At 33.5% G+C, this 18472-nt stretch overlaps 2 pseudogenes; one reads left to right on the top strand and one right to left on the bottom strand.

Moving 5' to 3' along the window:
- Window positions 1-12569: 12569 nt before the first annotated feature.
- LOC113779491 lies at window positions 12570-14612 on the top strand (annotated as a pseudogene).
- Window positions 14613-14734: 122 nt separating this feature from the next.
- LOC113779492 lies at window positions 14735-16713 on the bottom strand (annotated as a pseudogene).
- Between the last annotated feature and the right edge of the window lie 1759 nt (window positions 16714-18472).

The raw sequence follows: 18472 nt of genomic DNA on the forward strand, positions 1-18472 counted from the left end.
GAATAAAAAGGACAAGAAGAATAATGCCATGTTTGTTTATCTCTTTTCTTACTCTTAAGGGCTGATTTATTCCTAAAGTGGTGCTTCAGCTCTCACCGTGATACTAATTTCCGGAAGTGAAGAAAGAATAAATCATTTCAACTTTCTTTCTACAAATTCCAAACCACGGGGAACAAGGAAGGTAGAAAAAGAGCATTACTTCCGATGGAATCAACCTGATCCCCATCAAGGTCTTCCTTCCTATATAATAAATCCTTCTCAGGCACCAAAAAATAGATGAAGTTAAAACCATTCTTCTACTCATAACCATATAAAAAGCAGCAAAAACCCAGCCTCCTCCTCCTTCTTCTTGAAAAAAAACAAAAAACAATACAAATGGCAGAAACTGTTGTCTCTTTTGTGTCAGATCATCTCGCAACCTTACTCCGAGAGGAGGGAAGCCTATTGGGAGGGCTTCGACAAGAGGTCCAACTCATCAAGGATGAGTTGGGGCATATGAGAGCTTTCCTCAAAGTGGCTGAACCAAAAGAAGATGATGATCCCAGGTATAGGTGGCACTTAACTAAATTTATTCATATCCGTCTATGAATAGAGGGGTATGGATATCTTATGCAAGGTAATTTATACTTTGACAATTTGCCCAATTCAATTTTTTGTTTAACTAACTGCAACAAACTCTTTTTTTTTTTTTACTTTTTCTAATTAATTTACCTAAAATCATTTTAACCAACATAATTGAGATACATGAAAATAAATAAATTACATTTATGATCATTAAAATGTATCCAAATAATCACTACATATTTTCTAACTAAAATTTAGATAAGAGACTACTAATACAAATTAATCATATACTTAATAATATGTAAAAAGTGTCAAAATGCATTACTTAAATTTACAAATATGTAAATATCATGTCTGAATGCTAAGTTAAAAAAATTAAAATTGATAAGTTATTTTGAAAAAAGATACGGACCTTTTGACTGATGCTTGGATTTAAGATTAGGAACCTAATCTCTTAATTACTTGGGCCAAAGCTGGACTTTACATGCTTCTAATTTTTCCTTCAATTTTTTTCCCTATGGCTGGGTTCGGTACAAAAGCCCATCTTCTGTTTAGTGCAGCCGCAAGTCCTTCAGTTTGTTTAGTGCACTTGCGGATTCTTCCCTTCGGTTTGTTTAGTGCAGCCGCAAGTCACTGGATTCTTCCCTTCAATTTTAGCCATTTCTTCCTCTGACTCTTCCCTTCATTTTTTTTCCCAAATTCCGTTGATCAGTTTTTTCACCTCCTTCACGGCCAGATAAGGTGGAAATTGAAGAGCCGGCCGTCACCTTTACTCTTTCTTTTGCTTTCCCTTTCCCGCTATTGTTGTCTTCCTCCAACAGCCTGCCGTCACCTCTGTTTTGAGCCGCAGCCGGACGATGAAGAAATTGCAGAACCGATCGGCTTGTTTCTCCAGCCGGCCATCACCTTTATTCTGGAGTGAACCTCAAAAACTAGTGATGGATTGCAGAAATTGCAGAACGATGAAGAAATTACAGAAATTGCAGAACGATGAAGAAATTGCAGAAATTGCAGAACGATGAAGAAATTGCAGAAATTGCTGGTATGCTTCTCTTTATCCCCACTTTTTCCTTGTCTTTGTGGCTGCAAAATGAAACAATAAAGCATGGGAAAAGACTGCAACAACCGTGTGGACCACCCCTTGTAATTGTAGTTTTGTTTGGTTTTGTAAAAGGCTCTGCAACAGCCGTAGCTAACTGTGGTGCGATGCCTTATGTGTTCTTTCGGTGTCGGTTCCTTTTTTTGTTTGGTTTTGGCTTCCCAGTTGGTATGTAAATTTGTTAGCCGGTACATATCCGAGTTGAATCCGAAAATTTGGCCGTTATCTTGCTACACGGTGCTAATTCGGACGATATCGGCTGATTCGGAGCGATTCAAATCGGATATGGTGTAATCGGCGTTTCGGGTATCGGTATCGGAACGGCACCTGCCGTTCCGGTTATGACTCGGCCGAGTCGTCTCGGACTCGGCCGAGTTGGCGAACCCTGTTTATCACTACATTTCTCGGGGAATCATTCATTCTTTTGCCTGCTGGACCATTTGGACATTTCGAAATAAAACAATCTTCGAACCCCATAAGGAAGTGTATGTGTTCGTGTTCGTGTTTTGTGTATGTAACTATGTCTATGTCAATAAGGAAGAGCTTATATGAATTGTGTACCATGTAGAGCATATATCAAGTCATGTTGAGATCATGAGCTCAACACTTTCAGCTAATAAGTAGAGGAATCAATTTGCCTACTGCCTATATATTGATTGCAATGCATATAGCACTGTGCCAAATTTGAGAATGACAATCTTCATTTCACTCTTCAATTTTAGATAACAAAAGGTATGATCCCAATTTTGATTTATTTCTAAAAGTTTCTCTAGATTTGCCAATTTTCTAGGAGAACAAAATGGGATTTCAGAAGCTCATCAACTTCTTGCTGTGTGTCTAAGAAAAAAACTAAACAAATAAATCCGTCATACATGAATAACTAGCCACAGAATCACAGCGTTTATCCCTCAATCGAAAAATATGTAGCTTCCTAAAATTGCATCAGATTTTCCTTGGTTTCTTATATAGTGAAATAATATTGAAAATCTAAATATTGTGATGATCTTAGAGTTAAATATCATTTTATTTCTGTCCTAAAGTATAATACGTAGTCACAAAATTAAATGGCATTCTCGTCATTTTGTCCTCGTCAAAAGCTATCCTCTTTCTTGATTACTTCCTCAAAACCCGGAAGAGCTTGCTGTTGGTAAGATACAAACATATCTATTGGTTTGGATCATGCAGTCACTAGTTAAAAAACTTCTTATCTGTTCTTTTATCAGGCAAGTTAGGTAAGTTGAATAGTGTTATGATTTTGGTGGGTTGAATTTATAGAAATTCCAAATAGATTTTCAACTTGCTCTCTCCAGAAAAGACGATAAAATTACTGGTTTGGATTGTTGAGTTTTCCTTATATACACAAAAGATTTTATCAAGAACTGCAAGTTAGTACAAATCTTTAAGTGGCACAGAAGAAACTATAGCTGAAATAGGGCATGCTCTTAGTGAAAACACTATATACAAACCTATATACGTACTAGTAATCTATATCTATATCTATATGTATTGCAGAAGGGGTTTTTAGCAGAGACCCTCTCAATGGCTTCCAAATTTCTCATTCTTTTCTCTAGATTTTTGTATTTATTTTAATACATAAAAAGTAGTGGGTTATAACCAATCCTAACACCAATCAAATTTAAAATTTAAAACATTCCCACTATCTACTTCATAAACCGTTTATAGTTTATTATTTATACTTTAAATCCTTTTTACTCCTTAATTAAAGGCAAATGCTCATTCATATGCTATTTTAATACAATGTTACATTTTTATAATTAAGAAATATTTGTCACCACACTAACCCTATAACCACCCCTACAAATGAGCTTTGCAAATTACAATCATGTTTCAAAAAAATCACAAATATGCAACTAAATGTAGAGTTGAGGGGGTAAAGTGCAGTTAAATGTAAAGTTAAGGGGTTTACTATATTTAACCCTAAAAAAAATCCCATGAACAAAACAAGTAGTGGGTTATAGATTTTTGTCTAGATTTTTGTATTTATTTTAATACATAAAAAGTAGTGGGTTATAACCAACCTTATCACCAGTCAAATTTAAAATTTAAAACTTTCCCATAATCTACTTCATAAACCGTTTATAGTTTGTTATTTATACTTTTAATCTTTTTTACTCCTTAATTAAAGAAAAATGCTCATTCACATGCTATTTTAATACAATTTTAATTCGGAAGCATACAACATGATCAAGAAACAGTAGAACCAATTAGGACTAGATTTTGACCCCAAAAAAATTAGGCCTAGATGCCACTGGCATGTTGGCGTAACTTGCGATGCCAATTAGGACTATTTAGCGTGCTACGCACGGTGCTGACATTATTGAAAAAATAAAAATAAAAGGGTGAATTAAAAAAGGTTAAAAAATTGTACCAACACAATTAAAATATAATATCTGTCTAACAATAGTTTGAAATATGATAGAATGTGTATATTATTCAAAAATTACATTTTTTCGAAAGATAGATCCTGAAAAAATAATAAAAATTTATATTAGAAAATTAATGATATAAGAATAAAAATGAATGTAATTAAATGTTGTTAAAATGAAATACTTACAAATATTATGCATTCGATTTGATTGTCTTGGATGAAGGTGCGAACACTCTTCACATCAATCAACTTTTAGTACGAAAGCCGAAATTGGTGATTTAATTAATTCTATTAAATTTTGTGGAATGCGTACTACAAATGAAAAAGCACGATCTTTGCATGAATTGATTCGTTAGTTGAACAACCTATCACCATTGTCCTGAGAATTAAGTACGTGCGAAATTTAAAATTAGTGTATTTTTTTTACATAGTTTATAAATAGCATTATAAAAAATAAACATATATCAAGAAATTCTACCTTCTTTTGTAATTTTCTGAGATAAAAAGTATCACAACCAAATACGAATTGTGCATGTCTGTCCTGTAGATTAAGATGCATGTTACGACTGGAATCTTTGATTTGTATGTTAACATTGTACTTGTTTAACAAATAAAATGTTATATACAATATAGAAAAATTTGTTGAAATTAAAGGTACATGAAATTAATTACCTAATAACAGTGTCGACTACGCCATTATAATGCATACACACTGTTTTTGAAAAATAACTTTCACACAGTTGTCCACAATTTTTGCACAGCTCAGAGAACATGTTTTCTATGTTAATGCTTTGAATGTAAGCAAGCATTCAAAAATATTTAACCTAGTAAGAATGAAAGAAGGTATAGGTTATGATTATAAATTTAAAAAATTTGTGCAGTAATTAAATTAAATAGAGTAAGTTTACTGCATGCATGATTGTATATTCGGATATCCATCTTCTCTTGGAATGTGCTAGCAACAATACTTGTGATGTTGTAAAATTGCTTGACCTCAACTACGTAACTAACTTTCGAGCGCATGTATGATTTTCAAACCTACAATTTTTTGAAATACATGTTGATAAGAGTATGAAATAACATTAAAAGTTTGATGTTGTGCTACTGATGGAACTCACCAACTGCGCAAGTATCGAGCAAAATTTAAATTGTGATTGATATACAATTTGCTAGCTCCAATTGTACAAAGTGATGGTCCTGCATAGTATGGTTATATTCGCTAAAAAACTATTCAAATTATATAGAGTATGAGTAAAAACATTTAATTTACATCTGAAATTTTGTACACAAATACCATATGCTAGTAAAATATTATTTTTTGTAGCAGACTGATATTATAGGATTTGTATATATTCAATAACTTGATACTCAAATCACCGATGAGGCAAAGTTTGCCTAAAAATAAGCTTTACAGAGTCTTAGCACCTTGCAAAAAAAAAAGCGCTAAATAGTCCTAATTGGCATCGCAAGTTACACCAACGTGCCAGTGGCATCTAGGCCTAATTTTTTTTGGGTCAAAATCTAGTCCTAATTGGTTCTACTGTTTCTTGATCATGTTGTATGCTTCCGAATTAAAATTGTATTAACATAGCATGTGAATGAGCATTTGTCTTTAATTAAGGAGTAAAAAAGATTTAAAGTATAAATAACAAACTATAAACGGTTTATGAAGTAGATTATGAGAAAGTTTTAAATTTTAAATTTGACTGGTGATAAGGTTGGTTATAACCCACTACTTTTTATGTATTAAAATAAATACAAAAATCTATAACCTACTACTTGTTTTGTTCTTGGGATTTTTTTTAGGGTTAAATATAGTAAACCCCTTAACTTTACATTTAGCTACACTTTACCCCCTCAACTCTACATTTAGTTGCACATTTGTGATTTTTTTGAAACATGATTGTAATTTGCAAAGCTCATTTGTAGGGGTGGTTATAGGATTAGTGCGGTGACAAATATTTCTTAATTATAAAAATATAACATTATATTAAAATAGTATACGAATGAGCATTTGCCTTTAATAAAGGAGTAAAAAGGATTTAAAGTATAAACAATAAACTATAAACGCTTTATGAAGTAAATAGTGGGAATGTTTTAAATTTTAAATTTGATTGGTGATAGGATTGGTTATAACCCACTACTTTTTATGTATTAAAATAAATACAAAAACCTAAAAAAAAGAATGAGAAATTTGGAAAGAGGGTCTCTGCTAAAAACCCCTTCTGCAATACATATAGATATAGATAATTTGATATTTACAACTAATAATATTATATATATATGTATATATGTTTTAAGGCAAGGAACGGGTCAGGGGATGGGGGATGAAAATTACCCCTCGTCCCATGAGTTTCCTAGTACCCGCCCCAATTGTCATCTCTACAAAAGATGTTGTTAAATAGAAAATAGATGTATACATGTCAAGTGTGAGTTTAGAAAATAGAATTCATAATTATTAGGGTAAATACCTTATTACTCCCTGTGATTTTACAAAATGCCAGATGATCCCCCTAGGATTTTAAAATAGCCACACAACCCCTATGTAATTATATGTAAATTAAAAAATGAATGGAATACATAATCATTTACAGCATTTGTACCAAAATTGCTTTAAAACACGTGTGATAAAATTTTAATATTTATATAACCCCCTTATGATTTGTATAAATATCCATTTTACTCCCTGTGATTTTTATATTTATTCATATAATCTCCCTATATTTTTGAACAAAGTGATTATGCCGTCAATTAATTTAGCATTTAAATAAAGGCACTATTAGTATTTCAACTAACGACATTACAAAGGTATTTTCTGTCAAATTTTCACTTTACATAAAACCAGAGGGGGATGAAGTGGATTTTTTGAAACGTTGGGGAGGGGGCATTTGGCAACAGATGAAACCACAAGGGTTGCAAGTAATTTACCCTAATTAATAGCAAAGTAAAGACTTAAAACATAAAATCAATTTCTGAAAGGGTATTAAAGTAAATAAATTGCCTTGTTACGTTTTGTCATTCTAATTATTTTTACCACACTCACCTCTTTTTTTTAACCCCTTGGAAAGCTTGCTCACAAACCAATCAGAGTCTAGACTTGCCTTTTTTTACTTAAAAATAAAATCCATGGTTAAGTTTCTAATGAAATCAATAAATTTTAACAAATGAAAAATTTGTATAAACATTTTGAATGTTATTTTTTCCTTGTTAAGACAAATGAAATGCAATTGTACAATTAGAATGAATGATTATTTAAGAATAAAATATATGAAGTGCTCATATCTAATTTCGCATGAACATTTACTTATTCTAAGTTATATCTTTCTAGTTGAACTTTTATTTCTTTTTGTGAATTTGAATTGAATAATGTGAGGCGTATTATTGAATTCATAATTTTTCATTTTTTAAGTGTTATTAAGGTTAATAAAGAATGTAAATGATAGATACTACTTAATTATCTTAGATTGTCTACTTAGTTGTTTATTGACATTCAATTGATAGAAATAGTTGGATTCTTCTATTTGTTCTTTTCTCTTAATATTTCTTCGTACCGATAAAAAACACATAATTATATATCTATCACATTGTATTCATATCAAGATTCTTCAAATGAATATGGACTCTTTTCTTCTTATATATTTCTCTTTTGTTCCAAGAGCATCTATTTTTTTAATACTAATATTTTTTACGATCTCAAAATTGTGGCTAATGCAATTGGTCACATAATTTCAAGTAAGAAATTGTTTTGGATAAGAAACTTTGACACACATAAGATGGAGTATAAAGGTAGCTAAATAGTTTTAATAGGGAGTTTTTTCATTTTAGTTACCATTATTATTGAGGTTTAATCATTTGAAATGTTTCGTATTTTTAATTACTACCAAAATTAAAATTTAATAACTCTAATTGAAAGATGAGGGTAATATGGGTACAATAAAAACTAAGATAAAAAAGTGCTTATAACATATGATGCCAATACTCATCGAACTTTTAATATAGTAATAGATAATAGATTGGTCAGTGGAGTCACTATCCAAAATCTGCTCTCTTATCGGGTAAGTTGATTGAGGTTTTGGATTTTTGGAGCTGCGCATTTTAAAGAAATCCCAAATGAAGAAGAACAAAAGTTAAAAACAATCCCAAATGCATTGAGAGCTTCAGAATATAGAATATCTAGATATGGGTGATCCTATTGCCAGTTGGTTACCAATGCAAATCCCTTTTTAACTAGATTATTTAAATCCTGATAATGGATGTTACTTATTAAAGTTCCATCTGAATTGAGAGGGCTTCTTTCCTCGCTTAAGTTACAAACCATAATTGTTTCGACAGCCCATAATTATTTTCTCCTTTATGTTGGGGCAACACAGAAATTGAACTGGATTTTTGGAAGCACGGATTAGTTTTATTTTTTGAATTAAGTTGCTTCAATTTCCTATTAGTTCTCACTTACAATAATTGTTTCAACGACCCATAATTATTTTCTCCATTATCTTGGAGCAACATAGAAACTGAACTGGATTTTTTTGAAGTATGGATTAGTTTATTTTTTTTGAATTAAGTTGCTTCAAATTCCTATTGGTTCTCACTTACAATAATGTTCTTTCTGGTGAAAATGAAAAATTATGCACATGAAATATCATAAGCAACAACACTTGGCACCCGGTATAAGCAATGTCACGCAAAATAATAGAGACTAATCAAGAAAGTATATTCTTTTCTTGGAACTCAATCAAAGAATATTGAGAAGACGAAGAATGAAGCCATCTTTATCTATTTATTATTTCCCATGAGGTAATTAGCACTCATTTGCAGTATTGAAGAAAGTGGTGCTTCAACCTTAAATGATACTCATTTGCTGTACTGAAGAAAGAATATAACATTTCAGGTTGATTCTATCTACCCTACGGAACAAGTTATTTCAGGAAGACGGTAAATCATGAATAATTCTTGGCTAACATGAACTGGAGGGTTCTTAATAATAGCCTGTTAAGCCTGATTTACTGTAAGAAGAAAAGTTCTTGCTTTCTATAAAGTGGATTCTCTCCCCTAAATTCCAAAATATATGTATATTTTTTTGGTTAGCCTGATTCGTTGTAAACTTGTCTTGCAGCAAATGTTGTGAGACGAAATAACAATACTCAATCTGTTTCCTTACACTTTGGTAGTACAATATAAAAAGGCAGACTTGGCTCCAACATGCATCTCAATTTTGTTGCTCAATGCACATTCTACAGTAAAAAAAAAAGATTGCTCAGATCAGTTCAATTAATGGCACACCAAATTAAACAGGGTGTTACTCATTAAAGTTCCATCAGAATTAAGAGGGCTTCTTTCCTTGCTAAAGTTACAAACCATAATTGTTTCAACAGTCCATGATTATTTTCTTCTTTATGTTGGGGCAACTCAGAAATTGAACTGGATTTTTTGAAGCACGGATTAGTTTTATTTTTTGAATCAAGTTGCTTACACTATTCAATCTGGTGAAAATGAAAATTTATGCATATGAAATATCATAAGCAACAATACTTGGCACCAGGTATAAGCAATGTCACGCTGATACATAATAACAGAGATTAATTGAGAAAGTGTGTTCTTTCCTTCGGAAGCAGTCAAAGAGGATAACAGAAGAGTTGAAGTATGAAGAAAAATTCTTGCTTTCTGTGAAGTAGATTCATTGCAAACTTGTCCTGCGGCAAATGTTGCAAGACGAAATGAAAATGCTGAAAAGACACAAAAGACAAATAACCTGCTACTGAATTTGTTTCGTCATACTTTTGTAGTACAATATAGAAAGGCAGACTTGGCTCCAATAGAGACTCAATTAGAATGTGCTTCTTATATTTGAGAGCCTTTGAAGATGATATAGCAAAAGACTTGACGTAAGAATAAAAAGGACAAGAAGAATAAAGCCATGTTTGTTTATCTCTTTTCTTACTCGTAAGGGCTGATTTATTCCTAAAGTGGTGCTTCAGCTCTCACCATGATTCTAATTTCCGGAAGTGAAGAAAGAATAAATCATTTCAACTTTCTTTCTACAAATTCCAAACCGTGGGGAACAAGGAAGGTAGAAAAAGAGCATTACTTCCGATGGAATCAACCTGATCCCCACCGAGGTCTTCCTTCCTATATAATAAATCCTTCTCAGGCACCAAAAAATATATGAAGTTAAAACCATTCTTCTACTCATAACCATATAAAAAGAAGCAAAAACCCAGCCTCCTCCTTCTTCTTCTTGAAAAAAAACAAAAAACAATACAAATGGCAGAAACTGTTGTCTCTTTTGTGTCAGATCATCTCGCAACCTTACTCCGAGAGGAGGGAAGCCTATTGGGAGGGCTTCGACAAGAGGTCCAACTCATCAAGGATGAGTTGGGGCATATGAGAGCTTTCCTCAAAGTGGCTGAACCAAAAGAAGATGATGATCCCAGGTATAGGTGGCACTTAACTAAATTTATTCATATCCGTCTATGAATAGAGGGGTATGGATATCTTAAATTTTTTTATATGAGTATAAATGGGTTACTATAATAATACTCATTTAATAAAGGGATAATATCAGAAACCTCCCCTTAGGTTTTTCTTAATATCACCTGATACCCCTAAGGTTTCAAAAATATCACTTACCTCCCTTACTTTAGTTATTTGTGTAACAAAATTTTTAAAAACCCTAAACTACCCTTTCACTTACTAAATAAAAATGTTCCTAAGTCACTTTGTTCACTTCAAGAAAATCATCATTTCAAAAGCAATCTCTTGTAGTACTATTACATCACAATGCTATACCCCATAAAAATATAAATTTGAAAAATAAAAATGATATTTGAAAAGAAATACATTTGTATCAATTTAATTCGATATGCTCAAAATCGATTTCTTATGAATTTACATTTTTTCCACCAACTTCTTTACCCTTGCTCAAACCATTAAATTATACCAATTATTATAAAAAATCAACTCAAAATAAGCAAATAAATAGTACCCCACTTTATCACAATCACAAAAAGTAAAAGATAAATAAAATTTAATTTATTATAATTTATAGTATAATATTGCATATTCATCCAAAAAATATGAGGAAGAGAGAATGATGGAAAAAAGGAGAAAAAGAAGAAAGATGACTTCCATTTCTTTTTTATTTTTTTTTATTTTTGAGCTTCATTTATTTAATATGTTGTAAATTATGTGCTAAGTGAGGGTTAGTATAGTCTTTTTACAATTTTAGGGGAGGTAAATGATGTTTCTAAAACCTCAAGGGTGCTAAGTGATATTAAGAGAAACCTCAAGGGAGGTTTCTGATATTATCCCTTTAATAAATGGATATTATTGGATAACTCATCAAACCCAATTAACTCATTTAGAATTCTCTTCCCCCAAGTTTCTTCTCTTTCCCCTCTCATTTTTTTTTTTAGATTTTTCATTTTGTCATGATGTTAATTACTTTTGTTTCATTATTATTATTATTTGTTGGTTTATCTTATTATTTTATTTTCTCTTAGTTTGTTAACTTACTCATTTTTCAGCATTACTAATTTATGATAAGTTTTAGCTTATCTTACTAAAATGAAAATTTAAATTTATATATGAAAAAAATGTTAGGGGTTCAAAATTTTTGGATTAAGTTTTTATATTAATTTTTATAGTATTTAGTTCAAATTTTTATATTCTTATTATTCAATTATTAAATAATATGTAATTTTACGACATAGAGTATCAATGGAAAAAAAATTGGTAATTAGACTTATTGAGCATTATAAGTAAATATTTAAAACTAATGATGGGTACAAAGAGCGGTATAAATTGATAACTTAGTTTGCAAAAAAGAATTTAAATGAGTTTACAAAAAGTTAAAATAAATGGGTTATAAATGGGTAATTGGGTTACCCAATTCATTTTTTGACTTACCCATTTATACACATCTAATAAATGGGTATAAATGGATTGACTCACTTATACCCATTACCCATTTTACCCTATCTAAACCCGCCAAGTCACCCATTTTGACACCTCTAATCCCAGGCTCCAAGAATGGATCAAGCAAGTGCGCGAAGCTGCTTATGACATTGAAGATGTTCTCGATGAATTTGTACTTCGCTTTGCTGGCTACAGACATCATGGATTCTGTGGCTCTCTGCAGAGAATTCTCAAAGCCATTAAGAGCTTGCGAGCTCGTCATCAGGTTGCCAGTGAAATTCAAAGCATAAAGTCCAGGATCAAAAATATTTCAGAAGGACGTCAGAGATACCAAGTTGAATTTGGCATCGATCACCGTGTCACTGGATTTTCAACCATGAACGACTCGCGGCTCTATAGCAGGGATGATGCACTTCTAGTGGAGGAAGCAAAATTGGTTGGCATTGACCAGCCCAAACAACATCTGATTTCTATGCTTCTCGAGGGGCACGATTACCAACTCAAAGTTATTTCAGTGGTTGGTATGGCTGGACTAGGGAAAACTACCCTAGTCAAAAAGGTCCATGAAGATCCAAAAGTTAGAAAGAATTTTCCAGTTCGTGCATGGGTAACCGTCTCTCAAACATGCGACTTTCCAAAGCTCCTGAGAGACTTGATTCGGAAGTTGCACAAGGACTTGGACAAATCAGTCCCACAATCGATCGAGTCCATGACTACCGCTGAGCTGAAAGAAATTGTCAAAGATTTTCTTCAACAAGCTGGAAGGTATGCAATTGTGTTCGATGACGTGTGGGACGTGGAATTTTGGAATGAAATCAAATTTGCACTGCCTGAGGGTAACTACGGCAATCGTGTCATGCTAACAACACGAAATGCCGATGTAGCCTCTGCCTCTTGCACAGAATCTCAGGATTATGTCTACAGAATGAAGCCACTATCAAATGAAGATTCGTGGACCCTATTTTGTAACAAGATCTTTAAAGGAAAACCTTGCCCCGACCACCTGATGGATGTTGCAAAAGCTGTATTGGATAAATGTGAGGGTTTGCCATTGGCGATTCTGGCGATCAGTGGGCTCTTGGCTTCGAAGGACGCGAGCAGAATAGATGAATGGGAGATGATTCAACACAGTCTTGGGGGTGAATTAGAAGGCACAGGTAAGCTAGAGAGAGTTAAAAGAATACTTTCTCTGAGTTACAACGATCTGCCTTCGCATCTCAAACCCTGTCTGTTGTATTTAAGCATTTATCCGGAGGATTATCTAATAGGATGCAGAAAACTGATTCTATTATGGATTGCTGAAAGATTTGTAGAATGGAGAGAAGGAATGAGTATTGATGATGTAGCCTGGGGCTATCTCGGTGAACTCGTCAGGAGAAGCCTAATTCAAGTAACTGAAGTGTTTTATGAAGGATTACCCTACACTTGTCGAATCCATGACCTATTGAGAGAAGTTATTCTCATCAAGTCAAGGGAACAAAACATGGTGACAGTTACTACTGGACAACCAATGACGTGGCCATCTGAGAAGGTACGCCGTCTAGTACTCCATAGTAGTAGTAACAATAGCAACATCCAACACCACCAACAAAGACAATTTTATTCCTTTGAACACCTTCGATCATTCATCATAGATAGTTCCACCAACCCATTAGTATCCAAAACTTTCCTATCTGAAGTTTTAAGGAGTAGTAAGTTGCTAAAGGTTTTGGAATTGGGAGGTGAAGAGATAGAGGAAACACCAAATGAGATTTTCAACTTGTTGCATCTCACATGCCTGAGCCTATATGGTACAAAAGTGGAAAGAGTCCCGAGAGCTATTGGGAAGCTTCAACATTTGGAATATCTGAATTTGGGGAACACTGGAGTTAGGGAATTACCCGTGGAAATCCTAAAGCTGCTAAAGCTTCGGTATCTCATAGTATTCCAACAAGTTGATCCCTCAAATGAAGATTTTGGATATCATGGGTTTAAAGGTCCGTCAAAATTGGGAGGGCTTCTTGCCCTAGAAATATTAAGTTACATAGATTCTAGTAGTGGGTCTGTAATAGTTAAAGAGATAGGAAAATTGACCCAATTAAGAGAGTTATATATTACAAAGTTGAGAAGAGAAGATGGAAAGGAGCTCTGCTCCTCCCTTGTCAACCTCACCAGTCTTCGGGAATTAAGTGTTGATTCAGTTGGAAAAGGTGATGATTATGAGATAATCGATCTAAATCATCATCAACATTCTCTTTCTTCTTCTTGTTCGTTTCTTCGATCTCTTCGTGTGCTAATTATGCGTGGCCGCTTAGAAACAATGCCAGTGTGGATAACTCATCTTCAAAACTTGGTAAAAATAGTTATGAACTGGAGCGGGTTAAGGGCTGAGGAGGATCCGCTTGAATCCCTCCAACATTTGCCCAATTTGGATGAAATTAGTTTCTGTGGATCTTACCAGGGAGAAAGGTTGTGTTTCAAGGCTGGAGGGTTCCTAAAGCTGAAACGGTTGTGGCTAAGGAGAATGGAAGGGCTGAGATGGATGACAGTGGAGGAGGGTGCGTGCCCAAATCTCCGAAAACTAGTTCTGAATCAACTTCCATCACTAGAGGACTTACCTTCTGCAATTCAGCACTTGAGCCATCTTCAAGAGCTGGGTTTGTATGAGATGAGTTCTCAAATGATGGAAAAGGTCAAGAATCATGAGGAAGAAAGTGAGGATTACAGAAGAATGACACACATTCCTGAAATTGTCATTGGTTTCTATGCCGATGATGGGAATGGAGAATCCGCCGGCTATGGGGGAAGAAGAAGAAAACAATCCTTGCCTAGCACTAGCAGCATCCTATGGCTTTCCTTTCTCTTTGTTTGCTTTCCCTCCCTGTTGTTGACGACACTGCCTAAAACACACGATTGCCATTGCCCCCCAGCCAATTACTCCAGCATGCTTTAAGATGATTGGTATTGCTATGCTACCAACAGCTGAAGCCCCGGTTAAGAATTTGGTCACGTCTGCCCAGCTGTTGCCACATTGTTCATGAAAACCAAATAAGGCCAAAAAAATCCATATAAATGAACTTGAATAAAAGCATCTCATCAGAGAAACAGTGCGGAAGGAAAAAAAAAAAACCTTACCCACTTTGAGATTCAGAGAAGAGAGATGAAGTATCCGAGCCAGCCAAAAAAATTAAGGGCATAGGTAGAACCACATACATTATTACTCGTCAAGACACTAACGAAAGTTGTTGATGTAACAAAATTAACTGATTCTGAACTACAAAGGGCTTCTTGGATTAGTTTGCAGATCAGTGCAGATACTCATCTTTTGAGACAACATGCCTAACTGTTAATCTGGTTGCCACATTAAATATGCCCAAAAGAGCAAGTTGCATGAAACTAGATTCCTATTTTATCAAAATGGCAGGAGAATTCCAAGATATCACAGTCATATGAAGAAGGCAATTATCAAGAATAGGTAATCGACATCGTGCCAAATATCTCACATTCTAGTACCTGTTAGCATTGGCCACCAATTGTTCTACAAAGCACATGCCTGCAGCAAAAGTCAAAGCGATAATAAGAAGCAATGACCATGAAATAAAGGCCACAAGGCATCTTGCAGCTTCCTTATCATAGAACACGTAATAGATATAATTATATAACTAACGCTGCAATCAACAGTAAACTTACCAATATCTGCAATACAATTCCCCCCCTGACTTTATGATATTAATTGGTATTTGATTGAGTTAAAAAAGAAACTTAAATTTTCCCTATGCAGTTAAAAAAGATAGGTGCAAAGATGATATAAATGAGACATTAAATTAATTGACAAAGTGAAGGGCAAAGAAATAAGCGACGTCATGATTGAGTGGTACAGCTATTCCAACAAATTTGTAATCCTTAATTGTAAAGAAAATTGATTATTTTTAATTAACTCCTTACCATTTTCTGCAATTCCTTTTTTTTTGGGCTAAATTTGCATGCTGTTCATAGACCTCTTAAATGAATACAGTTCACATTTCTTTGATGTTACAAATACTAATTGGTCAGCAGAAATTAGTTCCATAGAGTTGGATTTTTATTTCTTCGTCAATGAAATCAATAATGTCCTTCCCCTCTCGTAAAGAACCCACAGTCTTTTTTTTTTTTTGTCACTTGTCATCATCTACGTCTACACCTATGCCTAGTTTTAATCTAACCTATACTAGGGGAGGTGATCCAACAGGGTCACGGGGAATCGATGGGGACTAAATCACCGTCGGATTGTTTAACTGTTTAATTCACACAATGAAATAACACGAGACACATATGTCATGATATATCTTGTTTAGTATTGTAGATCATTGTTGTTAGCATTAATGCATGTGATCCGAGTTTTGCCCTCATATAGATATACGGTAGGTAAATGATTAGAGGTATGCGGATTTAATTATGCCTCTATCTTCCACAATTTACTCCAAAACAAGTAGAGCACAATTGCTAGTGCGGGCTGCTATTTAGAAAAAATAACGTTAACAAGATCACTTTTTCCACATAAATAAACAAATGTTCATTCCAATCATGTGTGTTCACACTAATAAATAACCATAATCATATTGCAAATGACTGAATGAGACTGGTAGAGAACAGCATTTTGCTACCGCAAAAGGTTCTTTCACATTAGAATGAGCTCAGACAGCATTCAACTCTTACATTTCACATCTAACGTGGCTAAAATACAAGCATTATTGTCCTCAATAAGCTGGCTCCAACTCATTATTGTCATCTTTGCATTATTTTGAAGCCTGGAGCCCCACAATTGCATCAGCGGAGTCTTACCAACTCCACCACTTGCAGATTCCCATCTATAAATGAGACTGGTGTATTATTGCACTAATTGGCTTCCTCGTAAGTTCAGGGCATCTTGTGATTAATTTATTGATCTCCTTCAATTTGGTTTTTAGCTCTTTTGTCCAAAAGGACGTTTTCAAGGATGATTCTTGAAAGCTCAAGGCATCTTGTGATTAATTTACTGATCTCCTTCGTTTTGCTTTCTAGCTCTTCTGTCCTAAAAGAGCGAGTTCGTTTTGATGGTTGAACATTTGAGTTTTTCTTTTCAAGATCACCCTTCTTACAAAATAATTAGGACTACATCATGTTCCTAAATTTTAATGCACTTTCTAATATCATTGAGGGTATTTACGTATTGTCATAATCAAGGTCTCATATTCAAAGAAGAATTTAGTTCGGGCTCCCGCTAACTATGCTCCCATTTTGTTCCATTATAACCATATATCATTACAATGATCAGGTAAACAGAAAGGTCCCATACGAATACTAAGATGATATGGTAAATCAGAACAAATATCATGCATCTTGTATGAAGCTATTTGAGAAAACCTCGAATATAATCAATTCGATGATGAAAGGTGAATATAATCAAGCAAAAAAAGGGAAACCTCAGAAGAAAAAATTTGAACCTCGAAATTTGAATTTAAGACCTCTAAATCTTAGTATCTTAACCACAGAATTTGTGTTGACATAAGAATTAAAATTTAATTGAAATAAATTTTCTTTTCAGAGGAGCTCAATTTGGAAACTGTTGGAGGATGATCTTTAGAAATTAAACAAGAATAGAAAAGCAAGTTCCCTTAATATCAAGAAAGCTCTCCATTTTTTTTTCATTCAAAATAGAAGACAATATATATATGTGCATCCCTGGAAGTGAAGGTCCTGGATTCAAATTCCTCTTTCTCTATTTATATTTCTTAAATCTTATTCCTCTCCTACTAATAAAAAATAAAAATAAAAATAACAAAAAACACATATACCTATTTTATATTTTAAGGATGTAGAGCACTAATTATGAAAGAAAAGAAAAGTAGAGTTTTCCTTTTCCTCCCAAGCACCTTTCTAAATTAATCTTGCTGGAATAGAACAGTATATGCATAATATTTCTCTGGGCTATATGGAAGCCTTTGGAATACTTCTTTAGGCAATTCATATACCACTGACTTTTAAGTTTTACTCTAGCAAGACCAAGTTATTGAAATGAATTCCTAACAAAATTTTAGGAATGAGGTCAAAAAAATTAATGAGGTATAGGAAAAACACTTTAGCACGATAAACCTAGAAGCTAAACATGAATTGGAAACAAAATTTAGTTAAAAAAGAAGTTTCCATATGAAAATATATTGTGACTCTTAAGAAAAAGAAAACGACTCATGGCTATCTACATGAAAATGACATCGTGCGAAGTGTAGCAAGTTGAAATAAATAAAAAAAATGACAAAAAATTGAAATTAAATGAAGGTAGGAGACTCATTTCTTTTTAATAACAATACAAAAGGATGCCAAACATCTAAGATGTTGGATATTTTTTTTTAATTATTTTTTCAGCATTAAGAATAGCACTATTCTATACTAACAGGGACCGAATTGAATTACATAAGCAGTATCATCTAAACTATATAGATGCCTTGACCCGATTCCTGACTTATAACCCGATTCCTATGTGTAGTTTCTAGATCTTTAATTTATTTTGC

Source organism: Coffea eugenioides, chromosome 8 (genome assembly GCF_003713205.1).
Source record: "Coffea eugenioides isolate CCC68of chromosome 8, Ceug_1.0, whole genome shotgun sequence".
Taxonomy (NCBI): Eukaryota; Viridiplantae; Streptophyta; class Magnoliopsida; order Gentianales; family Rubiaceae; genus Coffea; species Coffea eugenioides.